The 20470-nt window shown below is 32.3% G+C and overlaps 2 protein-coding genes across 6 annotated transcripts in view; both read right to left on the reverse strand.

Moving 5' to 3' along the window:
- The window catches only part of LOC105229112 (sodium channel protein 60E), a 292253-nt gene extending 290565 nt beyond the window's left edge, over positions 1-1688 (reverse strand). For all 4 annotated transcript variants that reach the window (XM_049453420.1, XM_049453418.1, XM_049453419.1 and 1 more), the window contains exon 1: positions 1548-1688. The gene's annotated coding sequence lies outside the window, so the exon portion shown is untranslated. The remainder of the gene's footprint in view (positions 1-1547) is intronic.
- Positions 1689-1751: 63 nt separating this feature from the next.
- Positions 1752-20470, reverse strand: part of LOC105229183 (sodium/potassium-transporting ATPase subunit beta-1-interacting protein) — a 236659-nt gene continuing 217940 nt past the window's right edge. For both annotated transcript variants that reach the window (XR_007422397.1, XR_007422398.1), the window contains one exon: positions 1752-2334. The gene's annotated coding sequence lies outside the window, so the exon portion shown is untranslated. The remainder of the gene's footprint in view (positions 2335-20470) is intronic.

The following is a 20470-nucleotide window of genomic DNA, read 5'->3' on the forward strand; positions in this document are numbered from 1 at the left end:
ACATGATTATATACTTAGCTACTTATGGACAGCTGTTCAGCGACAAACTTAGGATAATTAAGAAACGATTTGTTGCAAAGGAAAGTTACTTTTGTATAAATTTTTTTTTTCAAATAAAATTAGTAGATGTAGGAAGAAAATTTATTTCCTTACCAACAAAAATTAATTAGAGAAAAAGTTTTGAAATTAATTTTAGTTAAAAAAATTTTGCAAAATTCTAAAACACATAAGAAATTTGAGGAACGTAAAGTTTGAATTCATAATACGAGTATAAAAATATTTTTTTAAATATAAAAAAAATCAATTTTTTAAACGCAAATACCAGCAAATGCTATTGCTTTCCTGGAGAAACTAATAACTATAAGTAATCAGAAAATAATAATAAAATCAGAACAAAATAGCAATTTAACAATTTAAGTGTAGATAACAAATATTTAAGGCACAAAAAGTCCTTTGTGGTTTCAATTGTTTGAAACAAATTATAAACGACGAAATTCAGTCGTATTGCTCTAAAAAAAATCCTAAAATTAATAAAACCGGCCAATAGTTTTAACTTTGCTCTGAATATGAAAGGAATTCTATTGTAAAACCAAAACTCTTCAAACAATTGCACCAAATTAACGACAAAAACTATGCCTGACTGCAAAAAATTGAAAAAATAACTTAAAAAAAGATTGAAAAAAAGATTTTATGATCCGCTATACAAGCACACCACTGCAATAGCTTGAATTTCAGCCGAAAATTAAGAATTTATGCGCTGCATTTATTTATAGGAAACGCAAATCGAGCCAAGCTGCAGTACAACAACACACGTACGAAAATATATTGTGCAGAATATGAACCTGCCAGGCTTCACTTTGCATGAAAAAGCTTTATTAATACGTTAGTTTATAGCACACTGTACACATATGCGCGCGGTTAAGCCATTGTGGCTCCATCACGAATATGGACTTTTTACGGCGCATGCAGAGTGGGTATAAATCACAAAAAATCTGCGGTTTTATGACGCCATTGTAGTTGGTGCGCGTGAGATGCTTTAAAATTGTTATTGTTTCTTTTCACTTTGCCTTTATTATTTATACATAAAGTTACAAGCAGAATTGATGTTACCAGCCAAGCATACATACACACACAAAACACATCACATACAAATAGACCGGCAGGGGCAGCGCGTATGCGTGACATTCAATCTCGTGTTCACGCGGCGTGCTTTAACATTCGTTATCGCCCAGTGCGTACAATCTGCTGATATACATACATACAAACACACATGTACATATATAAACATATATAAATGAACCTGCACATATATACGCGTTTATTCGATAGTATGTTTGAAAGGCTCGCACGCCTGCTGTTGGCGGCTTACTCGAATGTTTAAAAATGTTGCGCATACGTCACGTCGCACCAGCGAGTGAAGCAAAGGCAAGCGGCTGCAAGAGCTGCGTGCTGTAATTTTTGTATTTTTTTTTGTCTTTTTTTGTGTTTTTCCTTATTTACATTATTTTTTATTATGCTTTGTATAGAATTTCTGTTGGTGGACTCACCTTTTGCGTGCGCCAATCCCATTCTCGTGCCACAGCAAATGCTTTTAACGAAGTTATTTCGCCTGCTTAATAACACAATTATTATTATTATATTTCGTTATTGTAGGTTTTGTTTAACTTTAACGCTTAAGTGACCACTACGCATGCTTTTACATTTTTAAATTTTTATTCATTTTTTTTTTTATTTATTTTTTTTTAAATATTTTTCAACACTTTTGTAACACACTGTGCATTCGTTTACGACTATATATTTTTAATAACATTATTTTTTTATGTACAGATAACAGGAGCGTATTTATTACATTTAGTTTTCGTAATTAAATCAGTTTTTAGATGCGATTTTCCGCGATAAGTTATTTGCTATTTTTATTTAATTTTTTTTATTTCCACACTCACTTTGAACCGACAAAGACAATTTTTCCAACGAGTCGCACTTTCACTTATTTTTTCTATTGATTTTTTACTACGTTATATAATTTAAATTATCAGCTTATTATATCTTACACTAATTTATTAATTTAATTCACTTTTTTTATTTTTATTTTCTTTTTATTAGCGGAAGCTTTTAAACTAAACTATTTTAGTAGCATTTTATGTTTACTGAGTTTAAGAAGTTATTATTTCAAGTTTTGCAATTTTCATTTTTCTTTTTTCTATATTTTAATATTTTAGCACTTTTCTCTTATTTTATGATTTATGCACAAAGTTATACTTTAATGGAATATATTTTAGAGCTTTTATGATTTTCTTTTTATTTTTAATTGGACACTGGAATATGCAGGCATAGCTGAAAAGAAAGAAGAAAAGCGTAGGAAGCATTAAACTTTTCATATTTGTTATGAATTTAATATAATGTAAAATTAATGATATAAATTGTATATTATTACTAGAGCTAATATAACAAGTATATGTATACACATATTAAATATAAGTATGAAAAAATTCTAACTTAGTTTCAGCATTTTTCGAACTTTCAAAAATTGACAAATTATCAGCAATCATATGTATGTACTTACATATGTTTGCGTGCATAACGCGCAGTTCAGAATATTTGAGTAAAAGCACATTTCTCACATGCGAGCATGCTGAAACATGTTTGCCAAACCAACACATTACACCGCTTGGCTAAATGGCTTTTGTACACTTTCACTTATTTAATTAACATACACTTTAAATTCACAAATTCGAATAATTTTTAAATAACACTCAAAAAAAATCTACTAAATGATTAATTTCTTACTTTTTCACAAACTTCGATCGCGATCAAGTAGCAACGCGCACTTACCGACACACGACTATCAAACAGAGAATGTTAACGAGCATGCATGAAATTGGAGTAACATTCGGTTATTCTGTTGCACTTATAATTTTCTGCAGTGCTGTTCCCCTACTTCGTGATGACGAGACAACAACTGTTGTATGCGCAGATATGTAACATTCCTACGTTGTTATGCATGCTGTAACAAAATAACAGCGGAGCACTCGGCGGCTTTGCAGTAACATAAAACGAACAAATTATATTGCTATGTTGTTTGCCAGGGATTATAACAGCAATTCCAAATTGTTTGTTAAAATTTATGCTGTTATGTTGCTGCAGTGTATAATAATTTTGCTTATCTTATAGTTGTACCATATATGCTAATCAGCGTCGGACAGTTAACAGCTAAAATCAGCTAAAACTAATCGAGAGGGCAATGTGGCAATGGTATGTCTGTGCATCAAAAATGTGTTGAAACAAAAATCAACAAAAATTCTTTATATTAAAAGTTCTAATGTGACTAATCGGAAACGCTGTTTTAAAAGTTCAAAAAGTATGTCTATATATGGAAAATGCATTGCTGAATTAATCTTGGATTTTTTTCCACTTTTATTTTCAGTTGAAAGTCACATAGAAATTATAACTTAAAACAACCAACTAATGGATATAAACTGTAAGTAAATAAATTAATTGCTACCGTTATAAAACAAGCTAAGTGACTTATAATTCGATAAATTTTTGCTCTACTTTCCAACATATTTTCTCAGCTTAATGAGCCACTAAAGCAGATACTCGAACACTCGGAAAGTAATTTCACTTAAAACTAATAATAACAGAGCAGAATAAATACCAGCACACATATATTTAATTTCCTGTTAGATAAACAGTTAGCACAGCCAGCAAAGGAAGTGTTGTTGCAATTTTCATTTTATGCTAAAGTCATTAGAATAGTAATAAAACTAAAAGCTATTACACGAAGTAATTGAGGTAGAAGGAGGGCTTTTCGCACGCCAGCAGTCACGTTTCGACCAAAGTGAAGCACTATAAAATGCATGAAGTGAAGCCTACAGCACGAGGGCGAGTGGGTGGAGCATGCGGGGAAGTCAACTTCATGTCTCTATTATAGCATTTGCTGGCTGATTTTCCATGGAGTGTTAACTGTGCGGCGCTGCCATGAATGCCTTGTGAATGAATGAATGAATGGATATACATATAAAGGCAGTGAAATAGATTTGCGCTTTCGACATAAAGGGTGATTTTTTAAGAGCTTGATAACTTTTAAAAAAAAAAAAACGCATAAAATTTGCAAAATCTCATCGGTTCTTTATTTGAAACGTTAGATTGGTTCATGACATTTACTTTTTGAAGATAATTTCATTTAAATGTTGACCGCGGCTGCGTCTTAGGTGGTCCATTCGGAAAGTCCAATTTTGGGCAACTTTTTCGAGCATTTCGGCCGGAATAGCCCGAATTTCTTCGGAAATGTTGTCTTCCAAAGCTGGAATAGTTGCTGGCTTATTTCTGTAGACTTTAGACTTGACGTAGCCCCACAAAAAATAGTCTAAAGGCGTTAAATCGCATGATCTTGGTGGCCAACTTACGGGTCCATTTCTTGAGATGAATTGTTGTCCGAAGTTTTCCCTCAAAATGGCCATAGAATCGCGAGCTGTGTGGCATGTAGCGCCATCTTGTTGAAACCACATGTCAACCAAGTTCAGTTCTTCCATTTTTGGCAACAAAAAGTTTGTTAGCATCGAACGATAGCGATCGCCATTCACCGTAACGTTGCGTCCAACAGCATCTTTGAAAAAATACGGTCCAATGATTCCACCAGCGTACAAACCACACCAAACAGTGCATTTTTCGGGATGCATGGGCAGTTCTTGAACGGCTTCTGGTTGCTCTTCACCCCAAATGCGGCAATTTTGCTTATTTACGTAGCCATTCAACCAGAAATGAGCCTCATCGCTGAACAAAATTTGTCGATAAACACATTTCGAACCGAACACTGATTTTGGTAATAAAATTCAATGATTTGCAAGCGTTGCTCGTTAGTAAGTCTATTCATGATGAAATGTCAAAGCATACTGAGCATCTTTCTCTTTGACACCATGTCTGAAATCCCACGTGATCTGTCAAATACTAATGCATGAAAATCCTAACCTCAAAAAAATCACCCGTTAGAAACCATTTATGATTACTTTCAAACACTTCCGGGTGCTTTCGTAGTGAATATATCTACTATGCTGAGTATCTATGTATATATATGGTGAAAATATTTAGCTATGAGTATATGAAACAGAAATGTATTATATGTATATAAAAATATATATGAGTAAATACATTTTATATATAACAGTATATATGTATGTATGTAGTCGAGGATGCTGCACCAGATGGTCATTCGTTGAACCTTTCCAAGCTTAGCCACGCATATTTATATTAATTTACGAAATATCAGAGGTATGACTCTTTAGAAAAATATACTAGTCTAGTATTTTCAAAAAAATCTATTATTTCTTTTTTGTCTTAAAGTAAACTTCGAAGTAAAAACCATTCTTTCATTTATAGAATAAGTAGTGAAGAAAACAATTTCCTTCTCCAAACCGTTTTAGTGTTGAAGAGTTAAGATCAGTCAACTTCGGCACGAAAAACTTTAACCGCATTTCTCCCTTAACTGCTTACTTCCAAGAAGGCGACGAAGATTTTCAGTTCTTGCAGCATTCCTGGACATTTCTAAAGGGTTCAACAACGTCTCTACGGAATCTATGCTGAATAGTATTCAGTCAATTAGCTTTACAACGCTGAATCAGAAGCCTTTTGACCCCTAGAAGGTTAAGAACAGAATGGAACAACGCTAGTGAGATCAAGGAAGTCTGTAGATGTACTCCTCAAGGTGAAGTGCGCTTTTGTGGACATTGGTGGTGAATAAACTGCTAAGGACGGCAAAACCCCTAAGTTGGTGACATATATGGCCGGCATTTCCTTATATTATTTCTTAATAACGAATAGGTGTCTGCACTCGTAACACTTTCCAGAATAAGCCACAGCAAGCGGGTCTGGCATAGAACGCGGAGCAAGCGGATATACTTGTGTTCACAAGAAAGCACAAGATTCTACAATGGAAGGTGCATCCCAAAAATCGGGACACAACTCTCTCAAGGACCGCACCAAGTACCTTGGGGTTGTCTTGGACAGCAAACTGCTGTGGAAGCACAACGTGAAAGAAAGAGTGAGAAAGGCTAGCAATGCTTTATATGCGTGTAGGCAGATGGTCGACACAACCTGGGGGCTCCCTACCTCTCTCAAGCACTAGTGCTACACGACCATTGTAAGACTAATTCTTATCTACTGTAAAGTAGTATGGAGGACAGGCGTACGGAAATCCACCTGCCGGAAGCCAATGGAAAGGGTTCAGAGTCTCGCTCCGCTGTACATAATGGCAGCTTTAAGAACAACTCCAACGGCGGCTCTTGAATTGGTACTAAGCCTGCCACCTATAGACCATTTTGCTGAAAACTGAGCAGCAAAATCGGCGGGCCGACTACTGGAACATGATCGAAATACTAACTGGCAACACACGCTCGAGAAGACTGCAGGAAGTCTAGAGCAAGTTACCAGAGAAACAATGGAGCACTGGAGTAGGTATCAATAGTGAGGGCACAGAGTCTATTAAGATTTGCCTAAATCGCAGGCATCGTAAAGGATGAATACTCCTCATGGACCTAGTAACTGAACCTCATTTGATATTGCAAAGAACCAAAACTGGTCTATGCATGGCGCATTGGCCTACCACACTACCCTAATCTAACCTAACCCAACTTTGAGGGTAACTATGTACTTCCTTAAACCCCAATTCGGTAGCAATACAAAATCCAATAGATGCTTGAAACCACTGGAAACACTGAGCGAAGGCCATATTTGTCTAAGGTTCTATGAAGATAAAAGAAGGATTGAGTTGGTGCTTTTGTGGTGATCCTCTAATTAAATTAATTAACCTCTTCGTAAGCTCAAACTATATACTTCTGGTGTTATGAAAATATAATGATATATATTAGCTTTGAAAAATTTTCTTAAATAATGATTATCCAATATGAAATGTACTTTGATTTCATAATAATTTTCGAGTATCAGCGCTTACAAATCACTTGAATTTTGGACTCTCTTTGAGAAACTTTGTACTTAAAGTGTATTTCTGACATAAAAGCATTCTTTTAAAGGGTCAAGGTAAGCGGATTGGACCTAATTTTTTTAACCAGCCAAGGACTGCTAATAAGTCAGCAATGCCCAACTTAATTTTGGTAATATTTTTTTGCCGTTACAACAATAACAACCAACTAGTAGCGGTCACGCACTAAACTCATCTAAACTCATATGTACTCAGAGGTCTCGAATAAAAATAAGTCTATATATAAGTTTATACAATTTTTTATCTGATTATGAGTTATTTTTAGCCGTTGACTTGTTTAGTGGCCAGAAAATGTTTCCTTTACTTGTTGTTGCTAGCAATCGCATAGGTAATTGAGCCGAACTTGTAGCGAGTGGAAAATTCATTAATTATAATTAGCGTACGAATTAATACATTAATTCCAAACAAATCGGCAGTGACCCACAAAGCGATACGCAATTCGACGGCGGCATTATTGCGAACCGAAATGCCAGGAAGTGCGAGAAACTGAGCTGCCAAAGGAAGAAAGTAGGGCACGACGAAGGCGAAGTGACAGAGTGAGCCATAAAGCGAAATGGCCGGGGTCGGTTTTAGGGGCTCAGGTGCCACCAGCAACGATTTTCGGTTTTGTTTTTGTTGTTACTACAGTTGTTGTTGTTGAATGCGCCAAATCAATGGTAGTTGGCCACACGTTTCGCACATTACTCAAGCGATTGCCGTGCATTTATCTTAAATGTCGTATTTTATTTATTAATTACCTTAAGTACGACACAACAGTGGGCGACAACAGCAACAACAATAACAACAACCAGAACAACTAAATCAGCAACAAATCACGACGAAATGGTGGAGCGTAAGCGCAAGTGGCACAGCGAGCGATTGAGATTGTGTGAGTGGAGCTTTGTGTGCGCAGCTGTTTGAGTGTGGTGTGGCGGCAGCATTCACGGGCAAACTACAAAATGGCCAACAGCAGCAGCAACAACAACAAAAACACAAAACAACAACATTTGTAAAGGTTATAACTTAGCATTGTGAGGATTTATTTACTAAAGCGGCATTCGAGCACCTTCATGCGCTGAAACACACACACAAAAACACATAAACTAATATATGTGTGTTTACAGTTATTCATGCTTCGCATTTACAGCAATCTCAACTATTTGCTGTTCACTTCGTTGTGTTCGCTTGCCGTAAATGCGGCTACTTTTGTCGGCGAGCTCCGGTGTTTTACTATTTTAGGTCACACCAGTCACGTGGTGGGGTTAGCGAGGTGAAGTGGGTAACGGTTAACAGTGTAAGCAAAGCAAGCAGCAAATTTATGCCTTACAAGTGATAACTCTATTTGGCGCAGCATCGAGATGGTTCGACTAAGTACTTTCAACAGAATTGGCATACATTTAATTATTGAAGATACAGCGTAGGGAGATGAAGCGAGTTAGAGGGAGAGCGTATGCGAGAGATATAGAGCGTGATAGCCTAAATGTAGCGTTTGAATTAATGGTCCAAAATAAATAATTTATGCTCATAGGAATTCTATGTATGCTGGTAATTTGAGTGCATATGCGGCAAAGCAAGTAGAAGTGACGGCCGTGGCGTATACGTAATATTGAAAGTGCTAGTAACGGGTGATTTTTTTGAGGTTAGGATTTTCATGCATTAGTATTTGACAGATCACGTGGGATTTCAGACATGGTGTCAAAGAGAAAGATGCTCAGTATGCTTTGACATTTCATCATGAATAGACTTACTAACGAGCAACGCTTGCAAATCATTGAATTTTATTACCAAAATCAGTGTTCGGTTCGAAATGTGTTTTATCGACAAATTTTGTTCAGCGATGAGGCTCATTTCTGGTTGAATGGCTACGTAAATAAGCAAAATTGCCGCATTTGGGGTGAAGAGCAACCAGAAGCCGTTCAAGAACTGCCCATGCATCCCGAAAAATGCACTGTTTGGTGTGGTTTCTACGCTGGTGGAATCATTGGACCGTATTTTTTCAAAGATGCTGTTGGACGCAACGTTACGGTGAATGGCGATCGCTATCGTTCGATGCTAACAAACTTTTTGTTGCCAAAAATGGAAGAACTGAACTTGGTTGACATGTGGTTTCAACAAGATGGCGCTACATGCCACACAGCTCGCGATTCTATGGCCATTTTGAGGGAAAACTTCGGACAACAATTCATCTCAAGAAATGGACCCGTAAGTTGGCCACCAAGATCATGCGATTTAACGCCTTTAGACTATTTTTTGTGGGGCTACGTCAAGTCTAAAGTCTACAGAAATAAGCCAGCAACTATTCCAGCTTTGGAAGACAACATTTCCGAAGAAATTCGGGCTATTCCGGCCGAAATGCTCGAAAAAGTTGCCCAAAATTGGACTTTCCGAATGGACCACCTAAGACGCAGCCGCGGTCAACATTTAAATGAAATTATCTTCAAAAAGTAAATGTCATGAACCAATCTAACGTTTCAAATAAAGAACCGATGAGATTTTGCAAATTTTATGCGTTTTTTTTTTTAAAAAAGTTATCAAGCTCTTAAAAAATTACCCTTTATAATCGATATTAAAATTGTGAGAATATTGGCGTGAGAATGATGTTAAGTTAGACAAATTTTTGAATTAATAAATTAAATTTTAATTTTAATAAAATTAATTTTAAGTTGAAATCTCGAATATTTGCTGTTAATTTTAAAGTAATTTAAATTTAATTTAAATAAAATTTTAATTAATTATATTTAATTATAGAGTACTTTTTGATTTAATTTAAAAATCAGCATTTAATTTGATTTGTTTTGAAGAAATCATCCAAAGATATTCGTTGTGAAATTGTGGCCTGAAAAACTGGAATGAATGAAGTTAACAACGGTTTTTTTCCAATAAAAAATAATAATAATATTTCTGTACATAAGACCAGTTCTAATGTGAGATCCCTTAGCAAAATACTCTAAAATCTACCTGTAAATATGTTGCTTAGCATAATTAAGGTAACATTTTTTTAGAAACAATTGTATTTCAAAATAAATACCAAAAATTAATGAAGAATTAACTAATAATAATACACAAAGTGCAGATAAAGAGTTTTTTTACGGTTTATTGTTTAGAAACTATTATGGAAGTAAGTGTTTTACGCGACTTATCTTTCTTTTTTTTATAATAACAGATTTTATCTGACCTTTAACGGGATGAAAATATATTTTAAATTGGTCATGGAATTGTTGTTCAACAGTACAGATGTCCTCACAAAAAGACGGTCTATATGCCCTTGAACTAGGCAGCCAATTCACATATTCAGCCCGATAGATAATTGTTATTGAAGATTAAGAACGAAAAAGTCACAATCTTTGACTCAAAATTAATTTCTACAATGTGTCAAGTATTTCTGATTTTTCATTTTTACTCTCTTAAATCTTCAGGAATGTCAGTAGTCCAATAATTTCGCTCATTTAAGGGGTTACATGGGTTTACGGGTTTCAAAAAATGGAACTTTATTAATATATTGTTAAATTTTTATTTTTTTTTTAATTTTTTTTTTAATTTTTTCGTTTAATTTTTTTTTTTTTTTTATAAAATTTTGAAGTTGATCCGAGTAATAGTTTCGAAGATACAGCCTTGAGAAATTGTGCGCTCGAGGCTAAGTAAACGCATTTTTCTTGAAAATGTGTTCTCGAAATCGGTTGGACAAATTTCTAGAGAGTTACTCAACTGAACTTCATGAAATTAAACACAAGTCTTTGAAATACAATTCTTAAAGTTTTTTACGAAAAAATTTTTTTCGATTACAACTATTTGATAAAAAAATATGGCGAAATTTTCATTATTTTGTAAAAATGTCTACAAAAAATTTAATTTTCAGATTTTTTTCCTTCGTCCAAGTTCTAGGTTACGGTTTTAACTAAAATACGTATTTTTTCAGTTTATATGATGCTGTAAGGACTTATCTTTTCCGAAAGTTTCAGAATTTTTTTGTTAATAGTGTATGTTGGCAACAATAAAAAAACTAATAAAATATTTAATTTTTTATATGAAAGAAGAAATGTTGAAAAAAGGGCTGTCTTTTACCCGAGGAAACCCAAGTAATCTCTGAATTTACCTATTACTCTGAGGTATGTGAAATTTTACTGAGGATACTTTAGGACTAGAAATGGTAAAAGTTTACCGTAATTGAATAACTAGTTTTGGAAGCAAATATACACGACTTTGAAATTTTCAACCACAATTAGTTTTCTTTATAGTAATTTGGTAAAGTATGCCAAATTAAAATGTCAAATAAAGGTACTTCAGTTCAACGGTTCACTACTGGACTGTTGGACTTCAGACTAACTAAGCGAGGGTTGGTCAACTATCAGCGGCTGTGCAATTGCTATATTCTTCTGGCCCGGGATAAATCATAAGTAAAATTTGGTGATTTCTCAGCTCTGATACTGTCCAATAGCGATTCACAAAGTAAGATTGAACATCTTACCGGATGCCAGCTGCAATAGCTGCTTGGAAGATGAGGAGACAGTATAATATCAACATTTCTTCCCCGAATGTACCGCTTTTGCTAGATCAAGGAAATACACCTCGGATCTTATACGAAATTTTCATTATGGAAATAGCGGAAATAGAAATAAACCCGTTTTTACCCTTAGCTGATATCCAACTACAGGATCACTTTATCAGTTTGATGCCTCGCCAAACTGATCTTAGATAAGTACATAAATTTTCAACTTTACATAAAAAAATGTTTTACTTTTTTTATGGAAAATAAAAGCAGCAAACTGTTTCTAAAAAATATTGGAAAAAAATGTATACATTTTCAAGTGGAAATGTGTGGTTGTCTCCGAATTGAAAAATGCTGCTTCGAGGAACTCATCTTTAAAGTTTGACTATTACGTCGATTAAAGAACACTTTTAGGTCTTCAAACAATAGTTTAACCCAAAAAGAAGAATCTGTTATTTTATCATGAAACATTTGTGGCTCGATTTCTGAACTATCCCATCAACCAAAGTCAACGTTTAAATCATTTTGTAGCAAACTTTGTAGTTATAGTTACTTAACTATTTTCTAGTAACTTTATATAATATTATAACAACAGAAATGTATTACAAAAACAACTAACACACATTCTATATTTTGAAATTACCTTAAAATTATTCTGAAATCGGAAATTTTTTCTGCACAAAGTCAAACATTTCTATACATAAGTATTTTTATACTTTTCTATTTGCAGTGATTTATTATTTATGGAAAGCACTTTTTCTCAATTGTTTTTCACTGTTTTAAAATTGCAATGCATTTTGTTATTATTGCCAGTGCATTTTTAACACTATTTGATTGAAAACTGAATTTATGATGTTAGGATAATGTAATTACTTAGTAACTTTTTCATATGCGTTTTAATAAATATTTGCGATTTTTTCAATCACACGATATTTTTATGTGTGGTTGTTGTTATTTATATACTATATATACATACGTATGTTTTCCTCTTCTTTAATTTACTCTAATATTTTACTATTTTTATTTGCAATTTTTTCTGTGTTGAGCAGCTTGAATTTTTCGCACGCAAAAATTACCGTTAACATACATGCAGCCGAGTTTAGCGTTGTGTGCATATGCGTGTATGTATGCGTATATATTTTATTGACTATTGCATTTTTTATGACACACATATTTCAACATACACACACACACATTTCGTACTGAGAAGTGCGCGCATTTTTAAACACACTTTTTCAGCATTTTTTTACAGTTATCAGTCATTTTATTTAATTTCACGTGGAACACGCTAAAATAAATTTTCACACTCGCTGCACAAATTTAATGCAAACTGTTTTTGTGTTTAATTTTTGTTTTGAGTTTTTCAAGCACTTTTGTTTAAAGTTTTTTGCTTGAATTGCCTTTTTTGATTTATTTGCTGTTATTTTTGCTGCTTTTAATTGAGAAAAAATATTAGAAATTTATTATGAATTGAAATTTTTTTAAACGTATTTATTTGTACATATTTATTTATCTTTTTGCGCAAAAGTAGTTATTGTTATAACTTTGCACGAATTTTTCAATATTTGCCTCAATTATTTTTGAACGAGTTAAAAAAAAAAGAATTTTGAATTTAATTTAATTTTTTTTTGTTTTGTTTTTAAGCGCTAAGCGATTGAGACTGTTTTATTAAACTTCACCCTTTTTTACATTTTATAAGTATTAAATTTGTTGTTGTTCTAATTGCACTATTTTTTGCTATTTTATTTATTATGTTTCATATTTTATTAATTTTAATAAAAAATATTATTTTATTATTATATTATATTTTTTATTAAAATTTATTGTTGTTAACATTTTATTCATCTTTTTATTTTATTTTATTTAATTTTTTTTTGTCTTGAATTCTTTTTGGTTGGAATCTTGTTTGTTTTGATATTTAAGTTTTATCAGTTTTATTTGTAATGTTTTATTTTTTATTAGTTTTGATATTTTTTGTTTATTTGTTTATATTATATATTTTATTATTTTTTTTGTTAATTTTTTTCTTATTAAAAAATTTTTTTATTTTTTTTTTGCTAATTTTTTTCTTATTGAAAATTTATTTTATTATTTGTTTTTGTTAATTTTTTTCTTATTAAAAATTTATTTTATTATTTTTTTTTTGTTAATTTTTTTCTTATTAAAAATTTATTTTATTATTTTTTTTGTTAATTTTTTTCTTATTAAAAATTTATTTTATTATTTTTTTTTTGTTAATTTTTTTCTTATTAAAAATTTATTTTACTATTTTTTTGTTAATTTTTTTCTTATTAAAAATTTATTTTATTATTATTTTTTGTTAATTTTTTTCTTATTAAAAATTTATTTTATTATTTTTTTGTCAATTTTTTTCTTATTAAAAATGTTTGTTATTAATTATTTTTAATTTTTGTTTATTGTTATAATTTTTTTTTGAAAATTTAAATTTTAATACTTTTATATTTTATATATTATTAGTTGTAAAACTTTTCTTGTTTTTATTTATTATTTATTTTTTAATTTTTATTTTTCAAAACTCAATTTTTTCCTCAGCCTCAATCTTTTCGATTTCAATATCCTTACAGTAATATTTTTAAAATATTTAGTGTTTATATTTTTTAATTATTGCATTATTATTACTGTTTTTGTTAAATTTTTTTTAGTTAAAAACTAAAATTTTATTTATTTTTAATTAAATTTGACTTGATTTGAGTTTTTTCTTCCTAAAATTCTTTGTTTTAATTAAAATTTAATCAATTTTATTGATTATGTTTGATATTTTATAAGTTTTAATATTTTGCTTGTTTATTTTTTTAATTTATTTTTTAATTTTTCTTTTCAAAATAGCCAATATCCTTGTTTTGCTTTAGGATTTTATTAATTTTAATTCCTTTGTTTTATATATATATATATTTCTTTATTCACATTTTGTCTTTGTCTCCAATTATTATTCGTTTTTATTTTTTTTTAATGTCAAGTAATATTTTTATATGCGAAATAATTTCACTTCCTTCTCTTTTTGTTATTTTTATTCATTTTTCTAAATAAATGCGAAATATTTGCACATTTTTCATGCAATTATAGTTATTGGTGGAGTTTGCTGCATTGCCAAGAGTCATCACCGGCTGTTGCCAAGTAAGCCAGCGGTCATTGCAACACTTCCATTTGGCGCGATCGCTTTGACATAGATTTTAATTTACATACATACATATATATAAATATACATGTGTACATACATATATACAAGTATGTTACGTCTAGGGCAATGAGGTCTTTTTAGTATGCTGTAAAATTCATGCAAATTTAAAAAAGCAAAATTTTCAAAATTTTATAAAAAAAAATAATATAAAACTAATTTTTTGTTTTTATAAAATTTTGAATTTTATTTTGATTTTTTTTCTTAATTTTGCTTCTAACATATTTTAATAAAATTTATATTTTTAATTATTTTTTAGTTATTTTCTTTTTCAATGCTTTCAAGTTTTGCCGTTGGCTTTTAAAATATTTGTGACTCTAATCTTTTAAAAATTTATATAATTTATAATTAATAAACGCGTTTTATTTAATATTTTACTATTATTTATTACTTTAAAAAATTTTAAAGTTTTAATTGTTTGTAAAGGAATTTCAAATATTTAATATATTATAATTTTTTTGTAATTTTTCGTTTAATTAAGGAAATTTATGGTCTCATTCGACATATATTATTTTTTTAATTTAATAAATATATTTGTTTACATTTTTTAAAGAAATTGGGGTCTTACTATTTATTAATTTAAAATATTGCTTTTAGATTTTTATTCAAAATATTATTACTTTTTAAAATTTTAAAAATTTGTATTTAATTATTGTTATAATTAATTTTAATTTTTAAAAAAAATTTGCGCTCTTATTCGACGTATTATTATTATTGTTAATATAAAAATTTTTATACATACATACATATTTTTTTAATCTTATATCTTTTTTCAATGAGATTTAGGTTTTTATTCAATATATGGCTATTTTTGCTTTAATATATTTTTTAATTATAATTATAATAATTTTGGTAATGCAAGATTTTATTCAATAACTAAATTTTTTTACTTCAATATTTTTGTTTTTATTTACTAAAATAGATTTTATTGTTTTATGTTTAAGGAAATTCCAACCTTTTTCTATATATTACTTTTTACTTTGAGAAATATCTTATTAATTTTATTTTTCATTATTTCCCTCTTTTATTGAATATATTATTATTTTTATTTAATTTCATATATTTCGGTGAAATCTTTGAAAGAAATGTTAGCTGTTATTCAATATATTCGAAAAATTATTGTTATATTTTGAATATAATAAATTGTTTGCTTAATTTTTTTTATTTCAGCTTTTATTAAATATGTTTTTATTTTTTTATTTTTTTATTTTAATAAATTTTTATTTGTTTTATGTTTAATTATTATAAATTTTTTTTTTTTTTGTAAAGGATTCGCTATTTTATTCAACGTATTATACATTTGATTACCTTTTCAAGTATTTTTATAAATTTTGTTCAGTTTTAGCTTAAGCTTTTCTTATTTTAAAAACATACTTTTTCATTATTTTCTAGTATCATGTTAGTTAATTGCTGAAGCATGCTTCTAATTATATTTTTTATGGCCTTATATCAAAAACTATTTCACTTTCTCTTATGAAAACGTGATTAAAATAATTTGTTCCATAAAATTTTCAAAATTTTGTTCGAAGCTCATATTGTTTGCTTTAAATATCTTCGTAATCTCTAATTTTTTTGAGCTCTCAAAACTGTTGGTTAACAATAAATGCATTTCAGCTCCTTTTTGTTGAATAATTTAATGAAGTATTATTTTTATTATCAATATTTAATTATTTTTTAGTATTTTTTTATATCATTTAATATTTTTAACACCGTTTCCTTCATTCAAATTGTAAATAAAATTATTTTCGTTTCAACTAGTTACCATTTCTTTAATTTTCAAATTTAATTTACCATTATTTTCAACAAATTCCTTAAATTATTCACTTTTCTCAATTCAGTTTGCTTCACTAATTTATTTTTAGCTTCAGCACACCTTTAATTAGCAACAAATACATATAAAAAAATTATTTGTCATCCCACCAGCTCTGAGCTTTGAGTTTTAGTTTGAAAAATGTTCCACCGCACAAATTTTTGCGAACGCACACGCTAGCACGCACACCGACACCGTCGCACTGAGCCACTGCAGAATGCTGGCGTGCACGCCGACACCCCATCCAGCAGCCAAGCTAGCGACCGAACCGAACGCCCGACCGACCGGCCGACCAAGCGACCGTCTGCCCGCCGACACAAAAACGCGAAATAGCAACAGACACGGACACCGACAAGCACGCCGTTAGAACGCAGCACTGCACCAACACAGGCAATGAGGAGGACTCCACGCACACACACACACTCACTCACTCACGCGTTTGGGACCCACCAACGGCAGCTCAGCGCGCTCGAACTGCAGTTGCAACAACGCCGTTGCACACAATAGCCAGTATGGCAACGCCACCAACACTACCAAGCAGCTAACGATACTTTTGCGTATGTATGCGCGCGGCTGTGTATGGGTGTTATGGCGTGTGGCTGTGTTTGTGTGCGAAGTGTGCTAGGGAATTTAGGTTAGGAATATACCTTTTTTTTGTAGCTTTTTCCCACTGACTTCGTGCCGATTGGAGTCGTTTATATTATTGTACTTGTTGTTGTTGTTAGTATTATATTTTTCGTTCACGATTTAGGCAAAGTTTGGGCTCAAAACTTTATAAGCCATTTCCTGCCAAAAGAATTTCGAAACTTTTTTCCACTTCAGTTGCTTCGTTTTTCTGCCGCACTGCCACGCATTTTCGGCCGCTTCGGCTTAAAATAACTGTTGTTCCACTTTAGTGCAGCGCAGCAATGCACAAACACACAGAAATATATTTTCTTTTTTTGTTTCTCTTTCACTTTCGTTATATTATATTCACTGAATGTTGGATTTTTTCCATTATTTGTTTGAAATTTTCAGGCTGGCGACCTGTACGCGTGCACCTCAAAGCGCTTTTACCACAATTCGTGTGAGAGGTTCGTCGGCGACTGAACGGTTTTTCCGATTGACGTAATCCTGCCTGGTCGGCAGCCGTTGCCTCGCAGTGCTCGAATTTCCCCGTATTACACCTTGCGAGCCAACCAAATGACCCGAACGGCATAACAAAAGAAGAATGGAAGGCGTGCTTGCGTGGTGAAGTGTGGTGTATAGTGGCCGGTACTCACCACACAACGTGCGCCGACAATACTCTCGCTTTTGCGGGTCGTGACGAAAGCTTGCTGCTGCGGCGGCTGTTGAATGTCGCTTATACACACAGCTAACTGTGTATCTGTTTATAGATACATAACGGTGTGGATGTGTTTATGTCGATGACGGTGTGTGCGTGTACACTCATACATAAGCATGCTTTATTGGCGGTTGCCGGTGTAGCTGCCGTCATACTTGCGTATGTCCCTAACCTAACCTACAAAGTTGTTGTTTGAGGCTTCCGTGCGGTGTGCGCGCATGGCTGTATGTGTGTGTGGATGTAGTAATATGTAAAGTAGCTAATAATGTAAGGATATATATTCGGAATTATGCATAAAAAGGTAATTGTTTCAAGATAGCTTGCATTTCATGACATAATATGAGCTTAAGGATATTTTATCCTGCTCGTGATCAGCGTTAAACTGATTAAGCCGGTGTGAATTTATTACAATTTTTAAAGTATTGCCGAATTTTACGTTGACAGTACAATAATTGGTATTTAGGTAAGTTTGTTTCTTATGGACTTTTAAATTTCAGAAGCTGGCCATGACTGTATATAAAATCCTCGAGAAAACATTATCGATGATAAAGGACGTCCATCTGGAATATCTCGACTTCAATTTGGAAAGTTGGGCAAGTTTTTCTGAATAATATTATCAAGAAAGCAATGTCAATGGATAAGGAACATCAATCAAGACTACCTTCGACTTCAAGTTGTAGAGTTGGCCGTGACTTTTCTGAATATTACCCTCATATAAAGAAACGTCCACCTGGAATATCTTATACTTTACGTTGAAAAGCTGGGATAGATTTGCCGAACACTATCCTTGAGGAAACTTTGATAATGATTAAAGTATACAAACCTCAAGTTGGAAATTGGTCCTGAATGGCTGAATGATTTATCCTCGAGAAAACATTGTTTATGAAAAAGACGGCCAACTGGACTAACTCGGACTTCAAGTTGGAAATTTTTTCCTGATTTTCTGAATAATATTCTCAAGAAAATATTGTCTATGGATAAGGAACTTCCAGAAAGCTGGAAATATTTTGCTGGATACTATTCTCAACAAAACATAGTCTGTGATAAAGGACGTTCATCTGGACTATATTGGACTTCAAGTTATAAAGTAAGCCATGATTTTCTGAATAATATCCTCAACAAAATAGTTTGCCTTTAGATAAGGAATGTCCAGGAAGCTAGACCTGTTTTGCTGGATACTACTCTTCAGAAAACATTGCCCATGATAAAGGACGTTCATCTGGATTATTTCGGACCTTAAGCTGGAAAGTGGCTCTGACTTGATGAGCTGTATTCATTAAAAAGCTTTGATTGTGATTGAAAGACATCCACCAGGAATATATAGGCTATTAACTTTTAAAAGTTAAGGAAAACTTGATGAATGATAATCTTGAGAAAATTTTAACAGACCTTGACTACACTCTGGAGATGTTAAAGACTAAGTTTTCACAATTGTGCCTAAATAAAACTAACAACCAACCCTAGTTTGGAGTTCTTTTTATAGTACATGAAAGAGAAACTCCATATTTGTCTCCTAGATAAGGTCCAATTTTACTTAGAAAGTACAATAAATTATAATTTTCCACTACCTCATGTCGATAGGGCGAAGTTTCTGCAAAAGAGCCTTACTAAGTTTGAGAAAAATTTATAGGAGAAGTTTTCTCCGTCTCCATCGAACATAATTTTAGACTACCGGATCAATGTAGCGGTGTTCATGCAGAGGTGATCTGAGGACTAATCCCGAGGAATACGGTGGGAATGGAATAAATGAAACCCAAAACCTTTACATTGCTTTAAGAGATGCTGAATGCAATTTGGAATCGCAATTTGCATACCACATATTTACGAAGGATACTTCCAACATCTTCTTGGTTTTTGGCTACAGTATAAAGTATCCTCTCTCGACGAACAAAGACCAAATTCTAAAAGTCATTCATCATTTTGCAGACGATTTATGGTCCTTTGCGCATTGGCAACGGCTATTATCGCATTCGATGGAACGATGAGCTGTACGAGATACCCGACGCCATTGGCGTAGTTAAGAGACATCGGTTACGTTGGCTAGGTCTTATCGTCCGAATGGATGGAAACGCTTCAGCTCTGAGAGTATTCGACGCACTACCCACCGGGAGAAACAGAGCAAGATGAAGACCTTCACTCCGTTGGGTAAATCAAAAGGAGAAGGTCCTGGCTGCAGTTGAAATCTCCAAATGGCGCCAAACAGCGAAAAGGAAGAACAACTAGCGTGCTGTAGTAATCTCGGCTATATCCGGGTAAGCGGTGTCTACGCCAGTAAAGAAAAAGACACGGCTAGGTCAAATCAGTCCAACCCGCTGATAACTTTAGTTATGTAATTTGTAGGTCATCCAATACTTTAACCGTTCGAATAACTGGCGGCTCTAGATGGACTACAAAAAATATGTATGTTTTTAAGACTACTTCGTCAACTGAATTACTTTGTGGAGTTTTAAAAATTGTTTATTGTTCTTCCAAAACACACTCTTTGAAAAAACTCCAGATGGCTTAAAAACAAAGTAATCTGTTCTGCTAAACGAAACGGTTTACAGAGCACTCTTAAAATTACCCGAAATGTAGCAGACCGCTTGCCGGCAAAAATTACCAAAGAGTAGAGCGATAGGCGTAATGTGAAATAAAAATCATGGCGCTAAAATAAAATACCGTTATTTTTTAGCTGCTCCTGC

This window comes from Bactrocera dorsalis, chromosome 3 (assembly GCF_023373825.1).
Source record: "Bactrocera dorsalis isolate Fly_Bdor chromosome 3, ASM2337382v1, whole genome shotgun sequence".
Lineage (NCBI taxonomy): Eukaryota > Metazoa > Arthropoda > Insecta > Diptera > Tephritidae > Bactrocera > Bactrocera dorsalis.